The sequence below is a fragment of the Tribolium castaneum genome, chromosome 6 (assembly GCF_031307605.1).
Source record: "Tribolium castaneum strain GA2 chromosome 6, icTriCast1.1, whole genome shotgun sequence".
Lineage (NCBI taxonomy): Eukaryota > Metazoa > Arthropoda > Insecta > Coleoptera > Tenebrionidae > Tribolium > Tribolium castaneum.
Genome location: NC_087399.1, coordinates 19506017 through 19521016, shown reverse-complemented (window position 1 = coordinate 19521016; position 15000 = coordinate 19506017). Strand labels below are relative to the sequence as shown.

General features: G+C 43.6%; 2 non-coding genes and 1 pseudogene across 2 annotated transcripts; all 3 read right to left on the bottom strand.

Annotated features, from left to right (window-relative positions):
• Nucleotides 1-4317: 4317 nt before the first annotated feature.
• LOC135266616 (large subunit ribosomal RNA) lies at nucleotides 4318-7541 on the bottom strand (annotated as a pseudogene).
• Nucleotides 7542-8018: 477 nt separating this feature from the next.
• Nucleotides 8019-8175, bottom strand: LOC135266595 (5.8S ribosomal RNA). Its single transcript, XR_010334733.1, has one exon. It is a non-coding gene; the product is annotated as a 5.8S ribosomal RNA (ribosomal RNA).
• Nucleotides 8176-10235: 2060 nt separating this feature from the next.
• On the bottom strand, nucleotides 10236-12158 carry LOC135266607 (small subunit ribosomal RNA). Its single transcript, XR_010334745.1, has one exon. It is a non-coding gene; the product is annotated as a small subunit ribosomal RNA (ribosomal RNA).
• Nucleotides 12159-15000: the final 2842 nt, after the last annotated feature.

Sequence of the window (15000 nt, the reverse complement as noted above, 5' to 3'; positions counted from 1 at the left end):
CCCGTTTCGGAGCCATCCCATTCCCGTTGCCATCTGGCAAATAACCTATCCCTCAGTAAATCGCGAACCCCAGACCTCCCCAGGTCCTCTAGTTCGCGATCCTCTACCACCCCAACCAGCCCCACAGGTCTTCCCCGACTTCTAAGAAACATTACAGTGCGCAACAACGCCTGATGGCGCCATGGCAACACTCCCATTAGTATCTCCATCGCGTCCGTGGAGACCGTCCTGCACACTCTCAAACACACAAGCAGTCCAGCCCTCTCGCAAGTATTCAATAATTTCACACCCTTTCCCGTCCTCAGGGTCTTCCACCACACACTTGAACCATACAACGCACATGCCATCAGAAGGCCGTTAAAAATTGTCTTAATGGCTGTTCTGCCAAGTCCCCAATCATCCCTGATGACCCTTCTCAGTCCCGAGGCAACGTCTACAATTTTTTTCCGGAGCAATTTTAGGTGGTTCCCAAATTTTAATCGTTCCTCAACGTGGATACCCAGGTACTTAACTTTTTTGTCACTTTTAAGTGATATACCCTGCGCCTTAACCAGAACAGGTCTGGTAGAGGACAGTGTCCCCTTTAAGATTAACGTAGATGATTTCGTGGCAGAGACCTCCACGCCATAATGTCTGCCCCAATTGAGAACAGCACCTAGGTATTCGCTACCTCTGCTCTCCAAGTCCCTCCTACTGTTACCCTCTACCAGGACGAGAAGGTCATCGGCATAAGCCACCACTTGGGCTCCCAATTCCCCAAGGCCCCTCAAAAGCTCATTCATACACAAATTCCATACAAACGGACCACATATCGAACCCTGAGGACATCCTCTACTTACGTCTTTCCATACCATTTCACCACGTGCATTCCTGTAACAAACCTTTCTCTCACAGAAGTAGCTCTTCCATAATTCTATTTCTCGACAGCCAACAGCACCCAGCACATCCAAAATTCTGCACCATCTCAAGAAATCAAACGCTCCCTTAAAATCGATAAACATTCCCAACACATACTTGCAGGCAGATCCCTCCACAACATCCATCACTTTCAACCATGCATCCTCTGTACCTCTACCAACCGTGAAACCATATTGGCAATCACTCATAGACCCTTCCAACCCTCCAAGAAGCCTATTCACCATAATCCTTTCCATGACTTTACCAAACACGCTCAACAAGCATATAGGTCTATATGATCTTATCTCAGCCCTGTCTTTGTCCGGAGACTTCAACAGAACCACAACATTCGCTTTCTTCCATTCCCTGGGGAAGGTTCCCTCCAACACACACTGCTCATACATACGATGCATCAGATCCGGCCTTAAAGCCCAGACACGCTTAACAATGTCACCTTTTATTCCATCTAATCCCGGAGCCTTCTTACCATTAATTCTTTTGACCGCAACCTCAACCTCTTCCTCGGTTACCGGTTCCATTCTCGCCCCCCCCACCAGTCTCACCTCATCCCTTACCTTTTCGTCTGGGGGAAAGAATTCATTCAACAAAGCACTTGCCGTATCCTCCCACCCAACCGTCATTTCCCCATTATCTTTCCTAACAGCTCCCATACAGATTCTACCCTTCCTACCCCTAATAATTTTATAAACCCCACCCCATGGGTCCACATTTCCTACCCTGTCCACAAACCTTCTCCAGTCCTCCTCTTTGGCCTTCCTTATCTCGTTTTTGTATTCATTCCATTCCTCAATGTACCGTGCCCTGGCCGCGTCCTGCCCCTCTGCATTATGCCTCCGAAGGCGCTGATAAACCCTCCTCGAACGTCTGCATCTAGCCCGAAGATCCCTCAGCCTCTCGTTCCACCACCGTACCCGTCTATTTGAGTGTCCCCGATTCACTTTAAAGGACCTGTCACCTGCGCGCCGCACCATTTTAGTCATTAGCTCAACCATACCCTCAGCATCAAGAAGGGCAAACTCTCTCTCTACGCAAAACACCTCATCGAGAAAACATGCGTCAAATTTCGGCCAGTCGCCCTCGCATACCACCCATCCTCCAGGAGGAGGCCCACAATCCCGATCAATATGGTATCCCAACTCCAATTCGATTAAGTTATGGTCGCTACAACTAACCTCATCTCTCACACACCATTTGCGTACCAGTCCCAAAAACCCATCGGTACACAGCGTGACGTCAATATCACTCTGTCCCCCTGGACCGGAGTAAGTGTATTCATCACTGGGAGAATTTAGGACAGCAATCCCCTCCCTCAAAATAACCTCCTCCAGTACCCTTCCACGAACGACCCTTTCATCCTCCCTCCATCCTTCCCATTTGCTGTGCCACAGGGGGGACACCGCATTGGCATCAAGCCCTACCAGCATCTTTAGTCTACCGAATTTACGCCAAAGCTCCTCTAGGTACGCAGCCTTGTCCTCCATTCCCTCACCATACACACAATAAAGCGAACATACCACACACTCACCAAAGTCACCTTTCAACCAAGCACATACAGCCCACTCCCTTCTAAATTCTCCAACCTCCATCACTTCTATACTTTCATCATTCACTACGATCGCCGCTTTCTTACTGGATATCACTCTGAAATGAAGTGGCATCCCCCTTACATTCTGCTTCCATTCATACGGTTCCTGTATCAGGCACACACTCACTTTTTCCTCTACCATATACACGCTCAGATCATTCATTGCCCTTTCACCCCTACCACAATTAACCTGACACCATCTAACCATTAAGGACGTCATTTACCTGCTGTTTCTCTTTAGCCAATCTGAGCCTCTCCGAAAACTCAGGACATCCAGCCGACAGCACCGAGTGTCCATATTCCCTACCTGCCCGCTTGCAGTTGCGGCAAACTTCCAAGGTTTTTTTGCATTCCCTAATCTGATGTCCTTCTTCACAGCACCTTCTACACACCACATTCTTAGCCTTACAGTTCTGTAAGCTATGGCCATATTCATAACATTTATGACATCTTAGAACACTATACCACTCCTTTATTTTTAAGCTTGTCCACCCTATATATACCCTTCCCTGTTGGAGCAGTAACTTGCACACACGTGGTGACGCACCAATCATAATATTTTCCTTTCCATTTTCTAACCCTTTTTTGCCTTTTTCACCCTTTTCACTGTTTCTCTTACTCACCACTCTAAACTCCTTTATAAATTCCTCCTCTCCCATCAACGCGGCCACGTTCTTTTTGTACACTTCTTTAGCGAATTCTTCATTATCGATTTTCTCTGGGACATCGTAGACCAACAATGTTGGGTCTCTTCTCCTCGCTTCTTCAATCGTCCAGCCCTGCTCCTGTTTATTAATCTGGTCCTTTATCTTATTCAAGTCTTTTTCATTGGTGGTCTGAATAACCAACCCTCCTGCTCTTGATTGCTTTACCGCCTGAATTTTGGCGTCCGTTTCAACCTTCATCAATTTTTCCTTTATTTTTGAGGCGTTCTCATCCTTTCCTTTCACTACTATAGCATAACTTTTCACCACGTTGTTACTTACGGGCACCACCAGTCCTCCCTCCTTTTGATTCTTTATTTCCTCTCCTGTAGTGGAATACTTCTTCATTTCTTTAATCCTCCCCTCTAAGAAACTGTTATCTCTAATCAGACGCATTGTCACCAGTTCCAGGTCCTCGAACCTATTTAGAATCTGTTCAATCGCGCCCTTGTTACACTTGTTTGCCTCATTAAAAAGGATCTTCAGAAGGTCGTCCTTAATCGCTTTGACATGCTCCACCTCGTCAAATTCCTCATTACTGTCATCGTCGAGCCTTGACCTTTTACTGGACACGCTACTTCTTCTAGTCCCCATTATGATTCCAAAAAAATTTTGACCCCGTTCAACAAAATTATTCTAAGTCCCGAGTGGGACTTAGAGAATAAGCGAAACGAGAAACCTTTTGAAATTTTCTAAGTCCAAGAATTTTTCTAAGTCCCAAGAGTAAAATTCAACCAAGATCACTAAAACTATTCTAAGTCCCGAGTGGGACTTGGAGAATAAACGAACGAGAAACCTGCAATTTTTCTAAGTCCAAGAATTTTTCTAAGTCCCAAGAGTAAAATTCAACCAAGATCACTAAAACTATTCTAAGTCCCGAGTGGGACTTAGAAAATAAACGAAACGAGAAACCTGCAATTTTTCTAAGTCCAAGAATTTTTCTAAGTCCCAAGAGTAAAATTCAACCAAGATCACTAAAACTATTCTAAGTCCCGAGTGGGACTTGGAGAATAAACGAACGAGAAACCTGCAATTTTTCTAAGTCCAAGAATTTTTCTAAGTCCCAAGAGTAAAATTCAACCAAGATCACTAAAACTATTCTAAGTCCCGAGTGGGACTTAGAAAATAAACGAAACGAGAAACCTGCAATTTTTCTAAGTCCAAGAATTTTTCTAAGTCCCAAGAGTAAAATTGAACCAAAGAAAATAACCAAAAAAAAATTTTTTTAAACAATAACAGATTTTTCCGAATGGACACTAAACAAACCCTCAGGACCGATTCCCGATGTCCTGAGACGATTTTTTCGAATCACCTGAAATCCACCTGAAAAAATTTTTCTAAGTCCCGAAAAACGCAAAATTTTTCTAAGTCCAGAAAATTTCACCAGCACAACCGACCACGACACAGAGCCCCGAGAAAGGTGCCCCCTTGCTGCGGAGCAACGAAAAACGTGCCAAAACCGATTTTTTAGGTTATGTTTTTCACCTACGCGCGAGAAACACATCCGTACCCGGCAATTGCACGAAGCCGACTAGTGGGTAGGGACAGCGGGAATCTCGTTAATCCATTCATGCGCGTCACTAATTAGATGACGAGGCATTTGGCTACCATAAGAGAGTCATAGTTACTCCCGCCGTTTACCCGCGCTTGCTTGAATTTCTTCACGTTGACATTCAGAGCACTGGGCAGAAATCACATTGCGTCAACACCCGCAGGGGCCATCGCAATGCTTTGTTTTAATTAGACAGTCGGATTCCCCCGGTCCGTGCCAGTTCTGAGCTGACCGTTGAATGGCGGCCGAAGAGGACTTCCGGACGCCCTGACGGGCGCACCCGGAGCCTCGCAGCAAGACGGTTCCGCGGGAGGCCAAAAGGCACGGGACCGAACTCGGATTCGACATTGACCGCCGAAACGGAACAACGCTTCACCTCGCACAGGCCCGGCACGTCAGCCGCGACCCGCTTCCTCGCCAAGCCCGACACGCCCCGATCCTCAGAGCCAATCCTTATCCCGAAGTTACGGATCCAATTTGCCGACTTCCCTTACCTACATTATTCTATCGACTAGAGGCTCTTCACCTTGGAGACCTGCTGCGGATATGGGTACGAACCGGCGCGACGCCTCGACGTGGCCCTCTCCCGGATTTTCAAGGTCCGAGGGGAAGATCCGGACACCGCCGCAACTGCGGTGCTCTTCGCGTTCCAAACCATATCTCCCTGCTAGAGGATTCCATGGAACTCGAACGCTCATGCAGAAAAGAAAACTCTTCCCGGATCTCCCGACGGCGTCTCCGGGTCCTTTTGGGTTGGCCCGACGAACTCTCTTGCGAGGGCCCGAATTATTAACGGTTCCGCTGCCGGGTTCCGGAATAGGAACCGGATTCCCTTTCGCCCAATGGGTGTGTGCTCGCTTCGTACGTTTACGTTCGAATTAAAAACGAACCAACGACATATCTACACCACATCAACATCGGCTTTCGCCTAGGGCTTAGGATCGACTGACTCGTGTGCAACGGCTGTTCACACGAAACCCTTCTCCACGTCAGTCCTCCAGGGCCTCGCTGGAGTATTTGCTACTACCACCAAGATCTGCACCGACGGCGGCTCCAGACGGCCTCACGGCCAGTCCTTCTGCGCTCACCGCCGCGACCCTCCTACTCGTCAGGGCTTCATGGCCGGTTAATTAAATAACCGACCGCACATGCCGCTGACGGCCGAGTATAAGCACGACGCTTCAGCGCCATCCATTTTCAGGGCTAGTAACTTCGGCAGGTGAGTTGTTACACACTCCTTGGCGGATTCCGACTTCCATGGCCACCGTCCTGATGTCTTAAGTTACCAACGCCTTTCATGGTATCCCATAAGCGTCGATTTAGGCGCTTTAACTCGGCGTTTGGTTCATCCCACAGCGCCAGTTCTGCTTACCAAAAATGGCCCACTTGGCACTCTGATTCGAGTCTCGCGGCTTCATATAAAGTTCGAGCAAGCCGGAGATCTCACCCATTTAAAGTTTGAGAATAGGTTGAGGCCGTTTCGACCCCAATGCCTCTAATCATTCGCTTTACCGGATGAAACTCGTAAGCGACGAGCGCCAGCTATCCTGAGGGAAACTTCGGAGGGAACCAGCTACTAGATGGTTCGATTAGTCTTTCGCCCCTATACCCAGTTCCGACGATCGATTTGCACGTCAGAATCGCTACGGACCTCCATCAGGGTTTCCCCTGACTTCGTCCTGACCAGGCATAGTTCACCATCTTTCGGGTCCCAGCGTGTACGCTCTTGGTGCGCCTCTTCTCGCAATGAGAATGAGACGCCCCGGGAGTGCGGGGCGACAGCCGTAACGGCCGCCCATCTTCCCTTAGTCCGTGCAAGACGAACTTTCACTTTCATTGCGCCTTTAGGTTTAGTCATGTCCCAATGACTCGCGCACATGCTAGACTCCTTGGTCCGTGTTTCAAGACGGGTCCTGAAAGTACCCAAAGCTATAGCGTCGCAGATCGGCGTTTCAACCGAGTCTGTCCGAGAACTCATTGGCGAACAGCCATTCGTAGACAGAACCGACACCAGGTGCGATTACCGTCATAAACGAACGCGCTTGCCAATGGTCGGACGCTAACTGTGTAGCGGCCCGGCGCCATATGCATACCTTCGAGCGAGTCGACCGGGAAACACCGCGGGTTCGTCCGAAACGGCGAACCGTTCGAACGGGCTCCACCGCGGGCCTTAGATCGACACCCAAAGGATCGCGACGTCCTACTGGGGGAGAAGTGCACGCGTTCGACTTCGGTTCGCATAAACAAAAGGCGCGAACGACGCGTACGCCGTTCGTCGCACGATCATTTAGCGCCGCTATCGAGTCACGCTGAATCTCCCCTTTCGACCTTTCGGGTTTCTCAGGTTTACCCCTGAACGGTTTCACGTACTATTGAACTCTCTCTTCAAAGTTCTTTTCAACTTTCCCTCACGGTACTTGTTCGCTATCGGTCTCGTGGTCATATTTAGCCTTAGATGGAGTTTACCACCCACTTAGGGCTGCACTCTCAAGCAACCCGACTCTGAGGAGAGATCCTCCCGTTATCGGCAACGGTCACTACGGGCCTGGCACCCTCTATGGGCTGTGGCCCCGTTCAAGATGGACTTGGACGCGTCGCACAATCTCGGGATGACGGATCCTCCCTAACACCACATTTCCCGGCGTCCGGTTTCGGCCGCGGGATTCAGTGCTGGGCTTTTTCCTGTTCGCTCGCCGCTACTAAGGAAATCCTAGTTAGTTTCTTTTCCTCCGCTTAATAATATGCTTAAATTCAGCGGGTAGTCTCACCTGCTCTGAGGTCGCAAATATAAATTTGCCTTTATTTTGTCAGACGATAATTACACGTATTCCGTTTATATGGCTGCCTCCAAACAATTTCAAACATCGATCTGACGTCGTTGCGAGAATGTTGTTGTTGTTAATTATAGTGCATAAAATATGCATATAAACAACTTTAACGTCTCGGACACGACGATCGCTTCGTTCGAAATTTAAGCGTTGTGGCTGCTTTTTAATATCGGACGTGCTACGTCTAAACCAACTTGTACCAACAAACTAATAAGAATGTCAGCCGCTATTGCGTTTTAGGATGCCGCGTTATTTTTTTATATTGTTTTTATTGTTGTCTACGTTGCATAATATTTTATTATGACAACCGACAATCAATTAACAATTATAGTAACGCGTCATATTTGCACCCAACACGCTCCGACGTAATTGTCTACACAACATTGTGCGCTGTGTTTAAGACAAAAACCGAGCAGTCTTTGAAATTGACACGACCCTCAGCCAGGAGTGGTCCGGGAACAGTATATCCGAGGACCGCAATGTGCGTTCGAAATGTCGATGTTCATGTGTCCTGCAGTTCACAAGTTGACGCGCAATTAGCTGCGTTCTTCATCGACCCACGAGCCAAGTGATCCACCGTTCAGGGTAATCTTTTCAAACAAATTTAAAATATTATTACATAACGCACCGTTCCACATCGAAATCGTTTCATCATCACACAACAACAAAAATAACTACTTAAGGTTATTACAATTGTGATGTATATGTGAGAAACGGACCAATCGAAAGAAACGTTCGGCGTTATATTTTATAATATTTTATTTAATTAAAGTGGCATTTGTTTCTACTTATCGAAAAGAGTATGCAGTTATAGTTTAAGTTTACATAAAGAATAACCCGATGATATTAACGTTTTATAAATACGTATATATATATCTATTAGGTTTTTTTTCTCTATCAACTTTGTCTATAAAACTCTGCTCCTTTTGCGATAAGCATTATGTATATTTATTAAATAGAAAATATGTCGAAAAACCAGACGTTTTCTTCAAACAAACGCCACAGCTGCAAACTTAATCACAACAATATTTACCAAACAATACAATTGTAGGGTGTTTTGTGTGATACGTCGTTTGGTGGGCATTCTAAGAACGTCCGTCGACATAAAAACGAATCAAAAGAAAAGCACAGGCAGTGCAAAACGTTCCTTCGTCAGTCGGGCGTATATCATTTAAAACCCACAGAATCTAAAAAAGTTAATAAACTTTTTTATTTAGATTCCTACGGTTCGTCGCGTCGTTAAAGTAAATTATTACTTCGACGCATGCGGAACCCAGGTACCCGAAAACCGTAAGCCTAAGCGTTTTTTTCCAAACATCACTCACTATCGATAAAGTAAATTGATTTTATGTATTTATAAATGTGCGTTTGTATGTATAGTAGTATAGTAGTAGTATATTTTGTTATTGGTTGTTTCGAGCTTTTTATTGTTATAAAACGTTTTTGTAGTCTTGTACATAAAGTACAGACGAATAGACAGCCCCTTTTATTTATTAATAAACTCCAACCATTTACAAATTGAATTACAACTACAACATCTCTTTTACACATTAATTATACACCATCTTTATTTTCTTTTTTCCGAAGCGAATACGATGAAGAAAATACGCAAAGACTGGCTTACAAAACCGTAAGCCTAAGCGTTTATTTTTCAAACATCACTCACCATCGGTTAAGTAAAATGATGGTATGTATAAATGTGTATTTGTATGTACAGTAGCGTATTAATTTTGTTGTTGGTTGTTTCGAGTTTATTTATTATTATGGTTTGTATGTATAAAGTTTTAGTCTTGTACATAAAGTACAGACGAATAGACAGCCCCTTTTATTTATTAATAAACTCCAACCATTTACAAATTAAATTACAACTACAACATCTCTTTTACACATTAATTATACACCATCTTTATTTTCTTTTTTCCGAAGCGAATACGATGAAGAAAATACGCAAAGACTGGCTTACAAAACCGTAAGCCTAAGCGTTTATTTTTCAAACATCACTCACCATCGGTTAAGTAAAATGATGGTATGTATAAATGTGTATTTGTATGTACAGTAGCGTATTAATTTTGTTGTTGGTTGTTTCGAGTTTATTTATTATTATGGTTTGTATGTATAAAGTTTTAGTCGTGTACATAAAGTACGATCGTATTGGCAGACACCATTATTATTCATTCATTCATTCTTGTTTGTTATTATAAATAACTCCAACCATATACAAATACTACAACAACAACAACAACATCTCTTGCACATTAATTATACACCACCACTGTGTATTAGTACTTTTTTTCGAAGCGAATACGATGATGGAAATACGCTAAGACCGGCACTGCGAAAGCAATAATAAAACGTTAGCACATAACCATCTTTCGACAATATTGATTCGTGTTAATGTTCGAAAAAATTCTTTGAAAACGTCGTTTACGGCACGTTTACAATCGATTTATAAAATAAATCGAAAAACGTAACAACAGATCCGCTTAATGCAAGACGACCCGTTGTTGCTTTTCCGTTCGACGCATAATAAAGAATTTTGTATGAGAATTGATCATCATACGAATAGTGTATGTATGTGTGTTTTTTGTTGATCAGCACAGACAAAATGTGTGTGTATGTGTGACAACTAAACAACAACATTTACACGTTAATGATCCTTCCGCAGGTTCACCTACGGAAACCTTGTTACGACTTTTACTTCCTCTAAATGATCAAGTTTGGTCATCTTCCCAGCAACATCGGCAACGTCGAAACGCCACCGCGCACCGGTCCGAAGACCTCACTAAATCATTCAATCGGTAGTAGCGACGGGCGGTGTGTACAAAGGGCAGGGACGTAATCAACGCGAGCTTATGACTCGCGCTTACTGGGAATTCCTCGTTCATGGGGAACAATTGCAAGCCCCAATCCCTAGCACGAAGGAGGTTCAGCGGGTTACCCGGACCGCTCGGTCAGGGAGGACACGCTGATTCCTTCAGTGTAGCGCGCGTGCGGCCCAGAACATCTAAGGGCATCACAGACCTGTTATTGCTCAATCTCGTGCGGCTAGAAGCCGCCTGTCCCTCTAAGAAGAATTGTTTGTACGCCGACAGTAAAAACCGCACATAGAGACCGGGCGAACCCGGCTCCAGCCGGCATTTGGGATGTCGAAATACGCCTATTTAGCAGGCTAGAGTCTCGTTCGTTATCGGAATTAACCAGACAAATCGCTCCACCAACTAAGAACGGCCATGCACCACCACCCACCGAATCAAGAAAGAGCTCTCAATCTGTCAATCCTTCCGGTGTCCGGGCCTGGTGAGGTTTCCCGTGTTGAGTCAAATTAAGCCGCAGGCTCCACTCCTGGTGGTGCCCTTCCGTCAATTCCTTTAAGTTTCAGCTTTGCAACCATACTTCCCCCGGAACCCAAAAGCTTTGGTTTCCCGGAAGCTGCCCGCCGAGTCATCGGAGGAACGTCGGCGGATCGCTAGCTGGCATCGTTTATGGTTAGAACTAGGGCGGTATCTGATCGCCTTCGAACCTCTAACTTTCGTTCTTGATCAATGAAAGCGTTTTTGGCAAATGCTTTCGCTTCTGTCCGTCTTGCGACGATCCAAGAATTTCACCTCTAACGTCGCAATACGAATGCCCCCATCCGTTCCTATTAATCATTACCTCGGGGTTCCGAAAACCAACAAAATAGAACCGAGGTCCTATTCCATTATTCCATGCACACAGTATTCAGGCGAAGTTTTAGCCTGCTTTAAGCACTCTAATTTGTTCAAAGTAAACGTGCCGGCCCACCTCGACACTCAATGAAGAGCACCGCGGCGGGATTGAGTTGGGCCGCCCTCTCGAGCTAAGCCCACCGGCAGGACGTCCCGCGAAACGCCAGTTAACACCGCGAACGATGAACCGGCGGCGCGGGACACAAATTCGACTACGAGCTTTTTAACCGCAACAACTTTAATATACGCTATTGGAGCTGGAATTACCGCGGCTGCTGGCACCAGACTTGCCCTCCAATTGATCCTCGTTAAAGGGTTTAGAGTGTACTCATTCCGATTACGGGGCCTCGGATGAGTCCCGTATCGTTATTTTTCGTCACTACCTCCCCGTGCCGGGAGTGGGTAATTTGCGCGCCTGCTGCCTTCCTTGGATGTGGTAGCCGTTTCTCAGGCTCCCTCTCCGGAATCGAACCCTGATTCCCCGTTACCCGTTACAACCATGGTAGGCGCAGAACCTACCATCGACAGTTGATAAGGCAGACATTTGAAAGATGCGTCGCCGGTGCGAGACCGTGCGATCAGCGTAAAGTTATTCAGATTCACCAAGTTGTACGATGACGGCGAAACCGCCACCGATTGGTTTTGATCTAATAAAAGCGCTCCTTCCGTCTCCGGTCGGAGCTCTGTTTGCATGTATTAGCTCTAGAATTACCACAGTTATCCAAGTAAATGTGGGTACGATCTAAGGAACCATAACTGATTTAATGAGCCTTTCGCGGTTTCACCTTAATTTGGCTTGTACTGAGACATGCATGGCTTAATCTTTGAGACAAGCATATGACTACTGGCAGGATCAACCAGGGAACTGTGTTTTTGTGTTTTTTGAGACAGACGAGAGAATAAAATACTCATCATCATCGTTTATAAAGATGAAGAATATGCGCGTTTGTGCGAAACAATCTAACATATAAGAAAGTAACGCCACGCTGTTTCTTCTTTTCTTCGTACGATATAGAGATAAATGTATCGTCATCATCGTCGTCGTAGTCGTTAAACACCACAACACATATATCGGTCAATAAAGGCATAATAATAATATTTATAATATTATTTTTTACCTTTGCCGATTTAAAAGTTCAAACATTCTCTTCACTCTTCGCAAGATTGAATGCGACGTGAATTTATGAAATTCTTTCGAATCCATAAACGTTACGAATATTATATAAATATTCTCGCTCGGATATTAGAGAGTTGACGCATTTATTATTTTTGTTTGTTTAAATCACAAACATTTGTTAGTTCAACAAAGTTTGATTGCATAAGGACCGCCAACGTAAGAGAATACGTTTTGCCGCATCCGCAATCTCGCTGTGGGGAACTGGGCGAGCCACAAAATCACAAAATAAAGCAATCTCGCAAGCAAAGCCCTATTCGAATTCGATAGCGGAAATGTGCGATAAACGTCGATAAATTGGAAGCAAATGCAGAACGTATACATAATCGGTCGTTTTGTCGTCGTCATTTATGATAAACTTCGACTAAACCGTTACACCGTTCATATCGCCTCACTCAACGCATCGACACACACCACTACCATATGTATACCAGCGCGACACCGATCGAGGCAGCCGCTCGGTATTGGATGTGCGCACCGCTCCACTGACATAGCTCCACAGGCGACGTCTACCGAAGCGCACAGCTCTATAACTATAAGGCATACACACAAAAGGGAGAAAATATTTTAAATATTGATAATATTAAAAAGTCATATTTTATATTTAAACCATTATAAAATTTAATTATAAAAACGTTTGTTTTAAAAAAAATAATTAATTAATAAAAACAAAATTATTTTAAGCGCCGTACTTCGTAAACGTCGTACTTCGTTCGTCGTATGTGCAAAGTCAAATGAATGCTGTAGTTAGTCGCAGTTGGAACGTCTGAATGTCGTACAACGTAACAATAATTTTGAGTGCCCTAATGTGTAGACGTCGTACTTCGCGAACGTCGCACTTCGTAAACGACGTACTTCGTGAACGTCGCACTTCGTAAACGACGTACTTCGTGAACGTCGCACTTCGTAAACGTCGCACTTCGTAAACGACGTACTTCGTGAACGTCGTACTTCGTAAAGGTTATGCAATATTAATACACATTTGGTGTATTGCAAGTTGCATTTTAATAAATATTATGCATTTTTATGTTTTAATTTAATATCTAGGCCAAAATACTATGTTTATTTAATTGTTAAATGTGTACGTTTATTTATAGATACGTAATTTACATAAAAATTTGTTTTTTTTTTTATTATATGCAAACTACAAATAAAACATTTAATATTTTCAAACGTCGTACTTCGTGTAAGTTATGCAATATTGATACAAATTTAGTGTATTGCGGGTCGCAATAATATTAATTTATATTTGAACGTAGTACTTCGTGAAGGTTATGCAACATCAGTACACATTAAGTGTATTGCAGGTTGCATTATTATTAATTTATGTTTTCTCACTTTTTACCTTCATATAAAAAAAAATTTAATATTTTTGGACGTCGTACTTCGTAACAGTTATGCAATATTGATGCACATCTGTTGTGCTGCGGGTTGCATTTTATAAATTTAATGTATTCTTATGATTTACTTTAATGTCTAGGCAAAAAAACACTTTTGATTAGTTGCTGAATGTTTACATTTATTTACAGATACGTAATTTGCAAAAAAATTTGCTGTTTTTTTATTATATACAACACAAATAAAATTCTTTAATATTCTTGAACGTCGTACTTCGTGTAGGTTATGCAATATTGATACAAATTTAGTGTATTGCGGGTCACAATAATATTAATTTATATTTGAACGTAGTACTTCGTGAAGGTTATGCAAGATCAGTACATATTAAGTGTATTGCAGGTTGCATTATTATTAATTTATGTTTTCTCACTTTTAACCTCAATATAAAAAAAAATTAATATTTTTGGACGTCGTACTTCGTGAAGGTTATGCAATATTAATGCACATCTAGTGTGCTGCGGGTTGCATTTTATAAATTTAATGTATTTTTATGTTTTACTTTAATATCTAGGCAAAAAAAACAATTTTGATTAGTTGCTAAATGTTTACATTTATTTACAGATACGTAATTTGCAAAAAAATTTGCTGTTTTTTCATTATATACAACACAAATAAAATTCTTTAGTATTCTTGAACGTCGTACTTCGTGTAGGTTATGCAATTTTAATACACAATTAGTGTATTGTGGGTTGCATTATTATTATTTATTGTTTACGTTTTACTTCATCACTTTGTGAACGTCGTACTTCGTTTGTACTATGAACGCTGCATTTCGTCGCAGTCGGCAGCACGTGCGAATAAACGTCGTACAAGAAAATCACGATTTTGAGTGCCGTACTTCGCAAACGTCGTACTTCGTCTATACTATGTACAAAGTCAAGTGAACGCTAAACCTCGTCGCAGTCGACAGCAAGTGCAAATAAACGTCGTACAAGAAAATCATGATTTTGAGTGCCGTACTTCGCAAACGTCGTACTTCGTCTGTACTATGTACAAAGTCAATTGAACGCTGTACTTCGTCGCAGTCGGAAGCAACTGCAAGTAAACGTCTTACAAGAAAATCATGATTTTGAGTGCCGTACTTCGCAAACGTCGTACTTCGTCTGTACTATGTACAAAGTCAATTGAACGCTG